Below are 16,979 nucleotides of genomic sequence, written 5' to 3' on the forward strand. Positions count from 1 at the left end.
TTACTGAGGGACGGGCGCGAGAGATGGGGGGGAGGGGAAAGGGGCGGTGCTGCCGCCGCCGCGAGCCCGCCGGACAGGAGCGCCCCGCCCCACTCAAGGGGGAGGAGCTACAACTGCCACTGCCACCTCCGTCACGGTGCGCGCGCCCCGCGCGGGGAGGCGGGTGACAGGTCGTGCTCGCGCACTCCAGTCGGCTCCTTTTATGGGAGCTATGCGCGCTCACCTACCAAAGGGCGGGGTGTTGATGGGGGTGGAGAATGAAAGTGTGTGTGTGTGTTTCTGGCACAACCGCCCCAGCGGAGACCAGAAAGGCATTTACGTACTCTACTGGCTAAGAGGCGGACCCAGGGTATCTCTCGGGCGGGATAGAGGAGGGGGGCTTGGGGGGCGTGGCTTTCTAGTGAGTGAGCGCGAGCTCGCCGTACACAGGGAAGGGATTGGTGGGACCGTGGTCCTTCCACCTCAACTCTTACCCGCCCCCGCCCCTCAGCGGCTATATAAGCAACCGGGCAGGGCTGTGTGCCTGCTGGTTTTATTAAGGGGAGGGGGGAGGCCAGTGAAGTGGTGGAGTGCTGTGGGCGGTAGGTTCCGCCATGTTGTCTTTATTTGAGTGGGAAAGGAGCGCGCGGGGGCAGAGAGAGAGTGAGAGAGAGTGAGAGTTGAGGGAGATAATTCCCCCGTTCTTCATGAGCTCCGCCCATAAGGGGGACAAAGGGGAGGTCCTCAAATTCACTGGATTTTCTTTGTTGTAAGTACAATAATCAGAAAGGCTCCGGCAGGGTTTATTCAGATTTGGATTCTCTGCTAAGACCTCTTGACGTTGAGGTCTTGCGTAAAACAACCACCATCTGACTTCCCTCTTTCTCCAGCGCTCTGATTTTTATGTGGCTTTATTCGTTGGCCTAGGTTCGGACTGGACTTTCTCTGCGTCTGCCTCAGCTGGTGAACGATTTCCTTTTTCTTCCGTACCTCAGCCTTCAGAGTCTGGAATCTGTTGGCCGGATCGAATCCAGAGTCTGAATGAGTCGTGAATAAAAATGCATTGGAGGGACTGGGTTTGGGGGTTGGGGTGGCGAATACAGTAAATATAGGGTGCGTGCGGGCATCCTGGGCAGCCACGATTGACCAGCGAGCACAACGGACTGTAGAAATACGGGATTAGGGAGCGCTGGGTCTCTTCGGGTAGAAAGTAGAGGGTGGCTCGCAACCAATACCTAAATAATAATTTTTCATGCACAGCTTTCCCCTGTCATTCTTTGCACACACTCCTGAAAAAACCCATGAACAATGGGCTCGTTTTTCCACTGGCATTTTGTTGTGCACACTGAAGCAGCATGTAAAGGAGGCGAAGGCCTGTCGGGTTGGTCCCTTAATAGCGTATCAGAGTTTTCAGAGAAATGAGGAAGTAAAGTTTTGGATTTTTTGTCCCTCTCCCCCCCTTTTTAAAAAAGTTGGATAAATAGCAATCATTTTACAGAAGGCTAAAAATCTCTGCTATTTAGATTTAAAGGTTGAATGAATAGGTTAGACTGGTGCAAGTAAAAAAAGAGGTTTTAATATCTGTTTTATGGGCCATATATATTTCAAATAGATCTGATTCTACCTGATTAAGCTGTGGATGTTTCACTGGGGCTGGCTTCCGGTAATATGTTAGCAGAAGTGTGCAAGGAATAGCTGCACTGGAATTCCAGTGGTCTATTATTCCCTCCCTCTCACCAGATGTAACATTCCTCAGTTCCTTGGGTTTGAATGTATGTCTCTGAAAGTAGGAGCCCAGGACACAATAGGGATTCTGTTAGTGTGCTGCCCACCCCATGGCTCAACAATGTCCCTTTCTATACCAACTGAGCTAATCTCAGGGTGTTGGAGACTTCAGTGGCCATGCTGAGGCAGCTCTATCAGGACTTGGTGTAGACTTCATTACCTCCATGACAACCATGGATCTGTCCCAAATGATATCTGCCCTCACCCATGGGGCAGAGAACGTTTTAGACCTCACTTTCTGCACTGGGATATGTTGGTGACCTGGTTATGGAGGAACTCTGCAATTTCACTGTCATGTCCAGACTGTTCAGATGGTCGGGTTCAGACTCACTGGAACTCAGCCTTTGCAGGGTGGGGCACAGATTAATAGAGTTTGCCTCACAAGGTTGGTGGATCCACATGGTTTCCTGACATCTCTGGGGGAGTTTCCTATCACCATGGGAGGCAATTCTGTTAAAGCCCTTATTTATCTCTGGAATGGGGAAATGGCAGAAGCTCCTAAACATTCCCACCAAATAGAGCAAGACTGGCCATCTGGTTTACCAGGGACCTAGTGACGATGAAATGATTAGGATGTAGACTTGAGCAACAGTGGTGGAAAACATGAAAGGAGTCTAACCAAACAGCTAGGGCCCTTTGGAAGGCCTGTTCTGTGACAGTGGCGACAGCAAAGAAGTCATTCTTCTCTGCCACAATTGTATCTGCAGAGAGTCATCCAGTGGAGCTCTTTTGAGTGGTCCAGGGCCTCGTACATCATGGCCCAAAGGAAGCGAATGTAGACCACACTGTATCTTGCTGTGAACAATTTGCACGACACGTGTGTGTGGGAAATTATTCTGATTTGCTCTGACTTGGATGCTGTAGCTGATATAGGTCCTGTGAATGTAACTATGGCGCCTGCTTGCCCTCTGTTAATGTATCAGTTTCTGCAGCCTGATAATGTCAACAAAACACTTTGAGAGTGAAGGCTACCACTTGTCTGCTGGACCCTTGCCCTTCCTGGCTATAAAAGCTGCCAGAAAGGGACTATTGGGGGGGGCGTAGGAAGAGTGGTGAATGCCTCCTTACAACAGGGTAGGATCCTAGTACAGTATACTTCAAGGAGGCAATAGTAAGATCATTGTTGAGGAAGCCCTCCTTGGATCCCATAATATGAAATAATTACCAGCCAGTCTCTAATATTCCAATTTTTTTTGCAAGGTTCTGGAGTGGATTGTGGCTTCTCAATTTCAAGGGTTCTTCAATAAGATATATTATCTAGATCCATTTTAGTCTGGCTTCAGGCCTGGTTATGAGATGAAGACTACTTTTGGTCACCTTGCTGGATGACCTATGCTAGGAACTGGACGGCAGGAGTATATATCCCTGTTGAACCTGCTAGATCTTCCATGGCATCAACCATGCCATCCTTCTAGACAGTTGTCTGGGGTGGGAGTTGGAATATCCCTGCACAGCTGGACTTATTGAGGGGCCAGCCCCCTGGGGCCAGACCATCCATTCATGTCTCTGGCAGCAGCAGCCTCACTCTTCATTAAAGTCACTCCTGGAGCCCCACTTGGCTAACCAACCACTCCTGGCAATGGGAGGGAGGACGAGTCTGCTGGGTCGCTTGCTGAGCAGGAAGAGAGTGGTGCTCTGACAATGATTTAGGAGGAAGTGTGAGGCTGCCGGCACCATCGGACATGTGAGTGTATGGTCCAGGCCCAGGGGCCAAACCCTCGTTAAATCCAGCTGCATGGAGATATTTGTATACAAATCCCCCCATCTCTGCTTAGAATCAGGTTGGAAGAGTCCTGTGAGGCCATTGAATCCAACTCCTGTGCAATGCAGGAATACAAATCCAAGCAGATCTGACAGATGGTTGTCCACTTTTCTCTTGAGTTCTTCCAGTGTTGGAGTGCTCACCACCTGCTGCAGTAATTGATTCTATTGTTCTACTGCTCTAACAGTTAAGATGTTTTTCCTGATATTCAGCCTAAATCTGGCTTCCTGTAGTTTGAGCCCATAATTATGTGTCGTGCATTCTAGAATGATTGAGAACAGATCCTGCCCCTCCTCTGTATGACTGCTTTTCAAGTATTTGAAAAGTGCTATAATATCTCCCCTTAATTTTCATTTCCCAAGACTAAACATACCCAATTCTTTCAGTCTTTTCTCATAGGGTTTGGCTTCCAGTCCCCTGATCATATTTGCTGCCCTCCTTTGAACTTGTTCCAGTTTGTTGGCATCCTTTTTAAAGTGTAGTGTCCTGAACTGGATATAATATTCTAGGTGAGGCCTAACCAGTGTCAAACAGAGGGGGACTAGTACCTCAATGGATTTGGAGACTATCCTTCTGTAAATGCATCCAAAAATAGCATTTGCCTTTTTTGCAGCCACATCACACTGTTGGCTCATATTCAGTTTTGATCTTAAAATTTCAAGATTCTTCTCATATGTAATATTACTGAGCCAAGTATTTCCCATCTTGTGACTGTGCATTTGGTTCCCCCCCCCCCCCAGATGTAGAACTTTGCAGCTTTCACAGTTCCTTCCTTCAGGAGGCCAGGCTTTGCTGTTCTTCCACAGGTAGACAAAGACCTTTCTCTTTAGGCAGGCTTTCCCTTAATGACAGGCTGCCTGAGTGGGGTTTTTTAAATTGATGGTAGTGTCTTTGGTGTTGCTTTTGTTTACTGTCTTTTTGTGCAGTATTTGATCCTTTTTACTATTTGTATACTTACAGTTTATAGCTTTAAATGTTGCCTTTTAATGACATAAGCCACCTTGGGTCCTTCTTACGGAGAAAAGCTAGGTAAAAGCATTTTAAACAAAATAATAAACTTTATCATACCTCTGGAAGAGATTCTCATACATTTCCCTCTCCCCTTTCCCAGCAACCCCCCCCCACACACACACACACCTGCAAATGCTTCCAGAAAGTTTTCCAAACCTCCAGAGCTGATTGGGGAAGGGTCATATAGGGATGCTGCAATAGAAGACCAGACTTCCTCAGTTCTGCTGGAGGTGGTTACCATCGGAAAGTCACTGGTACATGTTTCCCAGTGTTTTAAATATGCTGGCACCAGCTGTGCAAACCTGAGTTACACAAACATTTCACAGTACAATACATTTTCCAACTGATCCTTAATGTGTAATTTAGACATATTAAGACTTGACACAAACTTCAGAAGCTATAAAATAAATCTAATTTCATCCCAACTAGAGTAAGCCTGTCAAAATGAATGGGACTTCCTAGCAAACACTAACATCAGTGCATCAATTTTAATGGAGCATCTCTTGCTAGGAATAAAATTGGATTTGGCCTCAAGTTTTATATTTAATATCTAACCTTGAGTTTCATAATATGAAATATTCAATGAAGGCACGACATGTTTGCGCTGAGACCATTCTGTTATATTTTAATCTGAAAAAAAGCATATTGAAGATTACATTTGTGAACTTTTTCATTTCATTGCCAATATAATCTAGTATATCATAAGTACTTTCAATATACTGCACAAAATGTTCAGGAAGACATATGTTCTACTGTAGGAATTGTAGCTGGAGATGAAATACACAAATAATGCTTTTAGAAATTTCCATGGGGAATTTAATTAGTATGTATGCCACTCTTCACTGGTAACAAATACAATCATGTTTTCCACCCCCTCCTTTCTTTCCTTATCTTCTTCCTTTTTGTGCAAAGTGCTTTGGGGGTTTGGATTGTTCTGCTTAGTTTCTGTTACTTCTGTTATATTGTTGTACCTGTTAGGATTGTTTCTTTGCTGAACACAGCTCCTGTGTCTCACTAAGCTTAAAATCTTTTCTAGCATTGCTTCCATTCTTTGATTGTAGAATAGGCATGTCCATATAGATTTTTCTTCATGATAATGATATCTTTCTCCATAACTGTCTTACCTGGAAAAAGAGAGTAACAGGTGTGCCTTCATGAGCTGTAGAAACATTTATCTTGGCTAGTACATGCTGAAGTAATTTCAGTTCTTAGAGGTTGCCTTATAAAAATATATCATATTTATAATATACCAATAATCTCAAAAGCAGGACCCCTCAGTATTGATTTAAAACATTGATGGAGTCTGTCTCGAAGCTTATTTCTGCCATCCCTTTCTAAGTGGACTTCTGTGGTACACTAGAACCATCTACTGGATACCGGGGGAAGCAACAAGGTGTGCCTTTCCAAGAAAGATCTAGGAAGAAACTAACTTCTGGCTGAAAGTCAGTGAGGCAGTGCAGCCCCAGATCAAAGATATACAGTACCAGCTTTTTAAATGGATGGAAATCTTTTCTGCCAACATTACCACTTTGCTGCTTATCCCCCACGTGCAGACTGGTCTCAGAGGTGCTATCACAACTCCTGTGCTCACTAAGATCAGCCAGCAGAAGATCCTAAAAGAGAAGGAGTTGAGTTGTGCCAGTTCCACACCCTGGAATGGCCATATTACTAAAACTGTATGGATTTGAGAAAAAGAGAGTGTGCATCAGAAATGTGCTAATTAAAAGTGCTATCACATCAGCAATGTTTAAGTTTTCCTTAGTTTTCAAAAAAAAAATCCCTATGGAATCTTCATTGTTACTCTATTTGTATGTCAGACAATTTGTACAGATTTGATTTCTTTCTTTCTTTCTTGGAAGCCATTTTGTTAAGTCAGCAAGTCAGGGTCTTGTGATTCATTAGTTTGAAAAATGTACAACTTTGCTGGATATGCTATGATTTCATGATTCACAAAAATAGGTTTGAGTTTTCGCGAAGGCTTTCACGGCCGGGATCTAATGGTTGTTGTGGGCTTTTTGGGCTCTTTGGCCATGTTCTGAAGGTTGTTCTTCCTAACGTTTCGCCAATCTCTGTGGCCGGCATCTTCAGAGGACAGCACTCTGTGCTCTGGTGTAGTTGGCTTGGTAGTGCAGTATTTATGGCTGTGAGATAGGCTTTTGTCTTTTTCTGTAGATGGGTGATTAGTGTGTCTTGTGGGTGTATTGTTGTGATAAGGAGAAGAGATTATCTGTCACTGTGGTTGATGGGTACAATTAGCTGGTCTTTTGTGTGTAGTGATCCCCTGTCCTTGTGGCTGGGTAGAGTTCGTTGACCTTTTGCACACTGTATTTTTGAGAGCCAAACTTTGAGTTTCAAACTTTCCTCTTTTTTGTTGAAGTTCTGCTGGTGCTTGTGGATTTCAGTGGCTTCCCTGTGCAGTCTGACATAATGATTGCTGGTGTTGTCCAGTAATTTGGTATTTTGAAATAGAATTTCATGTCCAGTTTTTTTAGGGCATGTTCAGCTACTGCAGATTTTTCTGGTTGTTTTAGTCTGCAGTGTCTCTCATGTTCTTTGATTCTGGTGTGGATGCTTCATTTTGTGGTTCCAATATAAACCTGGCCACAACTGCAAGGTATTCAGTATACTCCTGCAGTGGTGAGGGGGTCCCGTCTATCCTTTGCTGACCGTAACATTTGTTGTATTTTTGTGGTGGGCTTGAATACTGTTTGTAGGTTGTGTTTTTTCAAAAGTTTCCCCATGCTGTCCGTGACTCCTTTGATGTATGGCAGAAATACTTTATTTGTGGGTGGCTGTTTTTCTTCTTCAGTTTGGTGTTGTTTTCGTGGTTTGATGGCTCTTGTGATTTCATTTTTGGAGTTTTTGCCTGTAGGGCCCAATTCAGATGGTTGAGTTCAGTTCTGAGAAATTGAGCTTCACAGTTCCGATTTGCACGGTCTACCAGTGTTTTGATTATGCCTTTTTTTGCTGTGGGTGGTGGTTGGAGTTTTTGTGTAGGTACCGATCTGTGTGGGTGGGTTTTCTGTAGACCTTGGGTCCCAGTCGGAGGTCAGTTTTGCATGGGATGATGACATCTAAGAACAGGAGTTGGCCCTCTATTTCTTTTTTCCATGGTGAATTGTATATTTGGGTGGATGCTGTTGAGATGGTTGAGAAATTCTTCCAATTTTTCTTCACCATGACTCCGAATTGCAAAGGTGTCATCCACATATCGGAACCAGACTGGGTATGAGGGGTGCCGAAGCCAGGGCAAGTTTTTCAAAATGCGCTATAGGGCAATCTAAACTTTTTACTTTTCTCCTAAAGCTCTAGAAGATTCCGAGAGGACCAGCGCAGGCGCTGTTTTAACCCACTTGTGTTAATTCACAGAGGTCCAGTTGAAGAACCATGGTTACAGGTAAGTAACCAGTCTGTTCTTCACTTGGTCCTGTCTCACCATTACTTCATTAGGTGAGGTTGTATGAGAGGGCTATTTCAGTGCCTAGTCCCAGGTTGTCCTTCCATCAGTAGACAAAGACCTTCCTTTTCATTCAGGCTTTAAAATGATCTAGATAACTGGGTTTTTTAGGAATTTGAATTCAGGGATCTTGAAAATGTTTTTAATTGTGATATTGTTTGGTTTTTACAGTAGGACCTCCTCCCCCATCCACTGGATCAGCATTCATGGATTTATTTATCAGCTGCCTCAAAACGTTAAATAAAAACACACTGAAATGCATATTTATATGTTTTTCCATGGTGTATTTACTAGACCCAGCCACTAGAGGGAGCAAGAGACAATGCTATGTACAATGTTCCCTACTTCCACATTTTTTGGTATCTGTGGGGAGGGGTTTATAATTTTTTTAATATTACATTCTGGTATTTTTAATGGGGACTATTGTAGTGCTTTAACTAATTGTAAGCCATTTGTAGTCCCTTATGATGAGAAAGGTGGCATATAAATAAAACAAATGATGATACTAATAGTAGCAACAGTAGTATTTTCATTTTTTTTCCTCATAGCCATTACAGTCCACACCAAAACACAAATTGCGTGGTCAATATCTGATCAAGTATATTTATTTATTTTTATTCTCAATCCTGGATTGTAGATCATCCTTGAGCAAGAAAAGTCTTTAGAGCATACTGATTTTCCCAGAGGCCACCAAGCAACATCAGCAGGTTATGGTTAGGGGGGGAGCTTTTCATATGTGTACAAAAGAAAAAAATACAGAAGATCCTTTTTCATTTGTTTTCTTTTGTTGATTCCTGGAAGACAGTCTCTGAAACACAAATGGTTTGTATGAAAGAAAGAAAGAGGAATACGTGAAACTTTTGTCTCCTTTCCTTTTCTTTGCCTTTCACCCATTGTCTATCAAATCACCTGAAATTTTTTCCATCCAATAGCATTATGAGAGCTGCTGTCAGCATCCAATCAAAATATCCAGGAGAGGTAGCAGGAATTTTGAATTTTTAAGAGGTTCCAGTTGGAAACCAGTGACACACTGTGATTTTATTTTCCTTTTTTTATTTGTTGTGTATGTGTATGTAGAGGGATGCTTTCCTTATTTGATTGATTTTTAAGAAAGTTGTTGTTTGCTGTGTATTTATTCTGTTAAAGTTGTATTTTGTGGAGGATTTCTGGGGCTGTTTTGTGGTATATGCTATGCTTCTGTATCTTTTTTTAAATTGTGCTTCCCAGGCACAATAGACTCTTATTGAACTCACACTGTTGTTTTTCCTTTTCTAATTTTCGGGTATTTCATTGCTTTTTGAACTGGTGGGTGGCTGAGGTATTTTTTTTGTTCTGTTTATATGACTAGTGGGGAGTAGATATCTTGGCTGGTGGAGCATTTTTACATGGCATCTGGTGGTGCTAGGCACTGCAGAGTGGACACTGCAAGAAGCATTCCTTCTTTATAAACTAGTGGCCATTTAGGTGTGATTATAATTTTTCTTTCTGGTATATTGTTTGCTGCTTTTGGAGTAGATTGATTGTTGCCTTGCCTCTCTGCTTTTTTTTATTTATTTTTTTACTAGTTTTAAGGGTTTTTGGTGCCAGAAAATACAAATGGGAAATTCAGATGAAAGAACCTAAAATAGTTTTTCTCTTTTGTGTTAAATTAAAGGAGCGATAAATGAAAAACACACAAAAATGAAATAAGTACATGTGAAAAAACCCAAAGTGAAAGAAATATGGGAAAAAATCCTTATGCATATTTCTAGTTGTTCTTGCTAATAAGAAAATAAGAAGTGATCTGCGCTGGATCACAGCAATATCCTATTTAATCCACCATTCTGTTTCCCACTGTAATCAGCCACTTCACTAACAGGACATAAGTGTAATAGCACCTTCTGTTTGTGTTTCCCACCAACAGATATACAAACCTGTACTACCTTTATTACAGGGATGAAATTCATGATTGGTACCCAGCAATAGCTCCAGCTTTCAAAACATACAGCAGTAAGATAATTAGACATATAATAATTATTATATGCATTATTATATAATAAATGTAAGCTACTGGTATAACACCAATGATTTAACTTTTAGAAGCATACCTAGCAGCAAGTCACCACTGGAATTATACCAGCAGGCATAGCTAATAAGATTCTGACAGTCATTTCAAAGCAAATGAAGTACTTTAATAAAAGTAAGGCAAATAGAGTAAGACAAATAATCTGTCCTTTTATTTAGTTTTAAAACTACAAGATGAATTTGTTCTCTACTTAAGGGCTTATCCAAATGGGCTTTTTTTCTGCCCCCCTTTCTATGGTGGGTAGTGGTGGTTGTTGCTGAATGAATGTGGAACTTACATAAATCTTGCCACATTTATGTCTAAAACTATCTTATTGCTAAGAAATCACTTTAGGGAATGGTTAAGAAAAATAAAACAACTTGAAGAAATACTTTAGAAATTGTCTTTTGTGCTTCTTTTTTTTAACAAATTAGTGATATTGGAAATTTCTGTTCTGAGTCCATTTCAGTGGAGCCTCATCCCACTGCTAATCTATTTCAGAAATCTGCTGTGTTTCACAGTTCATCAAAAAATTGTGGGAAAAAATCTATAAAGAATTATCTGTTCTCAATATTTATTTATTTATTTACAAGATTTTTTAGCCACACCATTACCAATGGTCTTTGTTTTTCCCTTGTTTTTAAGTAGGCTTACACAATGGTTGAAAGCTTCTAATGTGCACCCTGAAAAACCAGGGTTTTTTTTACATTGTCATTGTCAGTACTGATTAAGGCCTACATCATCTGGATGGCAGTAAAAATACTTAGCAGGAGCGTATAGATAGGTACATACGTATAGGGCAAAATGGAGTTTCACAAAAGTGCTTAGGATGTATATGGGAGTGGTTAGGCTTTGCAGGCAAATAACAGTTCCATCTATATGAGAAGAAACCCACATTCTAGCACAGTTCACCAGAGAACATCTGTTCTACAGTTTCTTTTAACACGATAAACACATTTTTTTAAAAACCCACTAATGCTAGAGGAACTTCTGCATTTACTTAAAGCAGTTGTTATAAATGGACAGTTAAGTGGCTTTGGGAATGCATTGCTATGGTTACCATGACTCACAATAGCAGTTAGTACTTTACATTGTAGCGTTGCACTTTCTGATTTAAAACTTACAGGATCTCTTTTTCACTTTTTAATACACGTTGTACTGGTTGCGGGGGAAGTGTTGGACGATAATCTATTAAAGAGTTTCACCACTGTGCATAAGAAAGCCATACCATAGCACAATCCTCTGTAGTTAGAATGTTCTGTGCTTGTAAAATTAGTTGTGCTTGTATTTTTTAAAAGAATAAGAGAAATTAGTTAGGCAGAAAAATAAAATTTTGCATATAGCTTGCTAAAGATAGGATGGGACAGAAATAGGTGGAAAGGGAAGAACTGATCTTCAGAACCGCACTCATGACACTGTCTTCTGTCTTGAAAGAATTTGTACTAGTACTGCTGCTACGCCTTTCTCTTTTGCATCAAAAATAGCTGTTGCCGAGGAACAGCTCAGGGTTAACTTTGCTTTGTGGGTGTCATTTGAACATCTCCTAAGGGTGAATGTACTGTAAGCAGTACTACTTCTTTGCCAACGCATTGGCAAAGCAGCTACCATGTTCTCTAGACTCACAAAGAGAGTATGGCTTAATAAGAAGCTGACAGCATATCCCAAGATCCAGGTCTATAGAGCCTGTGTCCTGAGTACACTCATGTACTGCAGTGAGTCTTGGACCCTTTGTGCACAGCAGGAGAGGAAGTTGAATACATTCCATATGTGTTGTCTCCGACGCATTTTTGGTATCACATGGCAGGATAAAGTTCCAAACAGAGTAGTCCTAGAATGAGCTGGAATTTTTAGCATGTATACATTACTGAAACAGTAACATCTACATTGGCTCAGGCATATTGTGAGAATGGCTGACGGTCGGATTCCAAAAGATCTCCTGTATGGAGAATTAGTACAGGGAAATCGTCCCAGAGGGAGACCACAGCTGTGATACAAGTATATCTGCAAGCGGGATCTGAAGGCCTTAGGAATGGACAGGGAAACTTTGTCATCTGAGTGTTCAGCCTGGAGGCAGGCGGTACAGCATGGCCTCTCCCAATTTGAAGAGACACTTGTCCAGCAGGCCGAAGCAAAGAGGCAGTCCCGAAACCAGCAAAATCAGGACACTGGATAGGTGACATTGTATTTGTCTTCAGTGTGGGAGGGATTGTCATTCTTGTATTGGAATTCTCAGCCACACTAGACGCTGTTCCAAGACCTCTATTCAGACCATGGTATCATAGTCTCTCAAGACTGAAGGATGCCTGCACACAAGTACTAGTTCTGGTGAACTTCTCACCAAAAACAATAGGAACATAGGGTCATCCTGAATCCTCCCAAGAGTTGTTTCCTATGCATGTTTGACCATTAGGAAGCTATGAAGAGCTTCATTAAATTTAATTCCTCAAGTTGCTTGCATTAATAAGTGATTGTGAACACTGACAAAGTCTGGGAAATTGAAAAAAGTTGACTTTTTAAAATAAGAAAAATGATTGCATATAATGATGGCAGTTGTATTGTGTTCCTAGATAACAGAAGCAGCTGCAAAATAGCTTTTAGTTAGCAACGGTTCTGTAGAATGAATTCAGCATTTTTGTTTGAAGTATTGAATTGTTTTTCTTTAAAAGTTACATACATACAGTTTTCTTGTGCTTCAGATTCAGAATTCATAAATTTTCGTGCAGAGTGATTCATTGGTACAGCTGAAAGCTCATTCCATCAGCTGAAATATCTTATGAAAAATGTGGTGCCACCTGTTGGATCTTGTTAGCTTTCACTTGCCAAAGAATCTTCCATGCGATCAATTTTAGAGTAATGAATGTGTATTTCATACTCTTTACATGTACATTATTCACATCCTCTAATGTTACAATTTATAGGCATGTATTTCTACTTCATGGTAACACAGTTGTAGATATTTTGGAAATTGTGTATCAACCAGTGCAAGAACCAGAGAAAACTGAAATATTTCTCTCTAATTGAGCATTCATTGCTACTCTGATTTGTGCATGATTGCTGCAAGTGCCTGTCAGATATTCCCCAAATTCATGTAGGTTTCTTAATTTGAAGAATCAGGTCCCTGCAAGTTGAATCCTAAAGCAATAAGAAATTGCATACCTGAAGTAAGTTATTTCCTTTAAACCAGAGCTTTAAATAACCATTGATTACTCATCAACCACTGTGTGGGTTGTTTGTTTTGTGGTTCATTAATGTTACTCAGTATACCACAGTAATAGTGCATTTAAAACCACTTTAGAATACAAAAAATGACTAAAAAATCCACCTGAGTGACTAATTTCTCCACCAAAGTTTAGCAGTAGCAAGTACATGCTGCTCATTTTACTAAAAAAGTAACTATCAGTTGTAACTATCAGAGCTATAATTGCAATTAATAATGAGCTTAAAGACCACCAGTAGTGAATAATTAGTTGGACTGTGTAACTTGGCCTGCGGTGTAGATGTTTGTATTTTTAGTGGGGAACTTTTAGTGGGTGTTTGGGAATTTTATGTGTGTGCATGTGTCTGGTCTCTGGGTGTCTGTGAATTTCGTTGTATGTGTATATACTTACAATGACAATAAATTATTATTATTATTATTATTATTATTATTATTATTATTATTATTATTATTATTATTATTATTATTATTATTATTATTATTATTATTATATATTTGTATTTGTGAAGGCTTTCACAGCTGGGATCTAATGGTTTTTGTGGGTTTTTCGGGCTCTTTGGCCGTGTTCTGAAGGTTGTTCTTCCTAACGCAGTAGCTGAACATGCCCTAAAACAAACTGGACATGAAATTCTATTTCAAAATACCGAAATACTGGACAACACCAGCAATCATTACGTCAGACTGCACAGGGAAGCCATTGAAATCCACAAGCACTAGCAGAACTTCAACAAAAAAGAGGAATATTTGAAACTCAACAAAACTTGGCTCCCAGCTCTCAAAAATACAGCGTGCAAAAGGTCAACGAACTCCACCCAGCCACAAGGACCGGGGATCACTACACACAAAAGACCAGCTAATGACACCCATCAACCACAGTGACAGATAATCACTCCTTCTTATCACAACAATACACCCACAACAAGACACACTAATCACCCATCTACAGAAAAAGACAAAAGCCCATCTCACAGCCATAAATACTCCACTTCCAAGCCAACTACACCAGAGCACAGAATGCTGTCCTCTGAAAATGCCGGCCACAGTGCCGGCCACAGAGACTGGCAAAACGTTAGGAAGAACCTTCAGAACATGGCCAAAGAGCCTGAAAAACCCACAACAACTGTTATATATTTTCTGAAAGATAGTGTTATGTCTGCACTACCCTTCTGCCCAAATAGCAACATGTTGCCATCTTCTACACTCTGCCTAACACAGCTATTGGGAATATGTTTATTAAGGATATGTATGGCAGAAACTTCAATTTCCATTTTGTTTCAGTTTCTTTTGAGGGGTGCCTCTTTAGTTATCAGCTTTATTGTTCGCTGCTCTTTTTGTGACGAGCGAAAAGGAACAGCTCTGGTCAGGTCATTTCAGTTCAGTTCGGCGCTAACAAGTGAAAGAGGAAGCCACTGGGTTGGCAGAACTGACAGCAGAACAAGGAGGCAAGCCACAGCGAGGGATGCAGAAAGCAGGGTATGCCAGCTAGACAAGGAGGCAAGCAGCATGGTGAGGGAAAGAGGTAGAGGGGAAGGCGGGGCTGGCAGAATTGGCAGGGAGGCAGGGAAGGAGGGGGAGAAGAAGGCAGAGCTGGCAGCAAGGTAAGGAGGGCAAGCAGTGTCAGTGAGGGAAGCAGGGAAGAAGAAAGCAGGTCTGGCAGGGCTGACAACAGGGTGAGGAGGTGAGCAGCAGTGGGGAGAACTCTTGGGATATTCCAGTGAAAGAAAAGTTTAACAGGAGAGGGAGGAGGAAGAGCAAGACTGTCAAAATGATAACTGCCGTGGTAAGACGAAAAGGGGATGGAAAAGACTGAGGCTGGTGGCGCCAACTGAGAGACAGTTTTACATGCATTGATCAAACAGAGGTAATCCATTAGAGCAAATCTGGTAGAAGTCTGATCTTTTGGGGACTCTCTCTTTTCAAAAACCAAAAGTATTGGATTTCAGAGGCTCTCTGTCAGCCTACCAAAAGAAAGAGCCCTGTCATATTCTCCCTTCAATTTGGGCTAACCCAAACGTTAAGTCCTTAGTGTTCATGTCACCCAGTCAACAGTGACAACACTGAACGGCTGTTTGGGAGAAATTAAAAGGCTATTTGAGACTAGGAAAGATCCTTATATGACTGCAGGAGTCCATCTAGCTCCATATTTTCTGCAACATCTTGCAGTTGCTATGCAGACTTCCAGCCAGGTCCAGCAAGCCCGTATCTATTGCATGCTCCCCTTCTTTCAATACGTCAAACCTGAGCTGATGTTAATCCATTGTTTGACATCAGTGGTGACATGTTCTCCCCTACTAGATTGCAATGTCCCATTGTGTAAATGTCTGACTGTGTTGTGGCATCTCATGAATGTGAGTTTCCTAGTTTCCGTCTCCCCCCCCCCCCCCAATTATTCCCCAGCTTTGTACCACAGTTTGAAGAATTAATCTACTTTTTAAAAAGTGCAATTAAGTACACTTTTTGATTGTGTAAAAAAGCCAACAGAACCATAAATTCCCCAGACAATAGTCTGGAAAAAAAATGAAACCACATTGGAAGAAATGAAGAGTTGTTGATTAAAAACTTGCCTTTTCCTCAGCATAATGATGCATGTCTTGAAGAAGATCAAAACAAAACATTTTACCACAAAGCACGTTAACATTTTAATACCTCAGCTTTCCCCGCCCTTTGGATACTTTTCCTCATTTCTTTTCTTCAAGAATGTTTTGCACAAAAATAAAACGAAACAGTTTTAATGGGCTTCATTTGTGGGATGATCTTTTAAAAGAACAAGTTTCAGTACTTCAAAGATTGTATTCAAAGACTCACCAAAGAGAAATAAAATATGCTGTCTCCATATTCAAATATTACAGAACTTCAATAACAGTACAACCCTATGTACAGATTTGAAAAACCTAATTATAATCTGTTCTTTCAAACACTGGAAATATATACTTTTTAAAAGTTGTTTAAGATAGCAGGGATGCTAGAATTTAGAGGACAGATGGACAGTTTTGTGATTATCTAGATGGTGTTGTGTGTAATTTGCAACAACCTGAGGTAGCATAGCTAATGATGAAGACTGAAAGGAACTATACTGAAAAAAAAACATCTAGAGTTGTTGCTAAGTGCTGTCAAGTCACTCTTGACTTCTGGCAACCCTAGGAATGTGTGATCTCCAAAATGTTCTGTCTTCAACAGCCCCGTGTGACTTCTGCAAACTCAAACCTGTGGCTTCTTTCAGAGAGTCAATTCATTTCATATTTGGTCTTCCTCTTCCTGCTGACTTTCCCTGAATTATTGTCTTTTCCAGAGAATGCTGTCTTCTCATGATGTGCCCAAAGGAGGACAATCTTGGTTTCAACATTTTTGCCTCAGAGATAGTTCAGATTTGATTTGCTCTAGGCCCCACTTGTTTGTCTTTCTGGCAATCCAAAGCTCTTTTCCAGCACTACATTTCAAGTGAAACATTTTTCCCCTCTCAGATTTCTTAGCTGTCCAGCATTCACACCCATGTCTTGGTCTCCAATCTTACACTTGATGATCTTTTCTAGTTCCTTCAATGCTGCCTTTCCAACTCTGTCTTCAGATTCCTTGGCTACGGTCTCCATTTGTATTGATGACTGAAACAAGGTATACAGAATATCTCACTATCTCTGTTTCTTCATTGTCAGTGTTAAAGTTGTGTAGCTCTTTTGTAGTCACAATTTGGGGCACTTTGAACTGGAGGTGTGCAGTTAAATAATAC

General features: G+C 41.1%; 1 protein-coding gene across 1 annotated transcript in view; it reads left to right on the top strand.

Moving 5' to 3' along the window:
* The first annotated feature begins 2,910 nt into the window (after positions 1-2,910).
* SLC9A9 (solute carrier family 9 member A9) overlaps positions 2,911-16,979 on the top strand; it is a 383,628-nt gene continuing 369,559 nt past the window's right edge. Inside the window, exons 1-2 of the mRNA XM_078389136.1 lie at positions 2,911-7,763; positions 7,844-7,934. The gene's annotated coding sequence lies outside the window, so the exon portion shown is untranslated. The remainder of the gene's footprint in view (positions 7,764-7,843; positions 7,935-16,979) is intronic.

This window comes from Pogona vitticeps, chromosome 3 (assembly GCF_051106095.1).
Source record: "Pogona vitticeps strain Pit_001003342236 chromosome 3, PviZW2.1, whole genome shotgun sequence".
Lineage (NCBI taxonomy): Eukaryota > Metazoa > Chordata > Lepidosauria > Squamata > Agamidae > Pogona > Pogona vitticeps.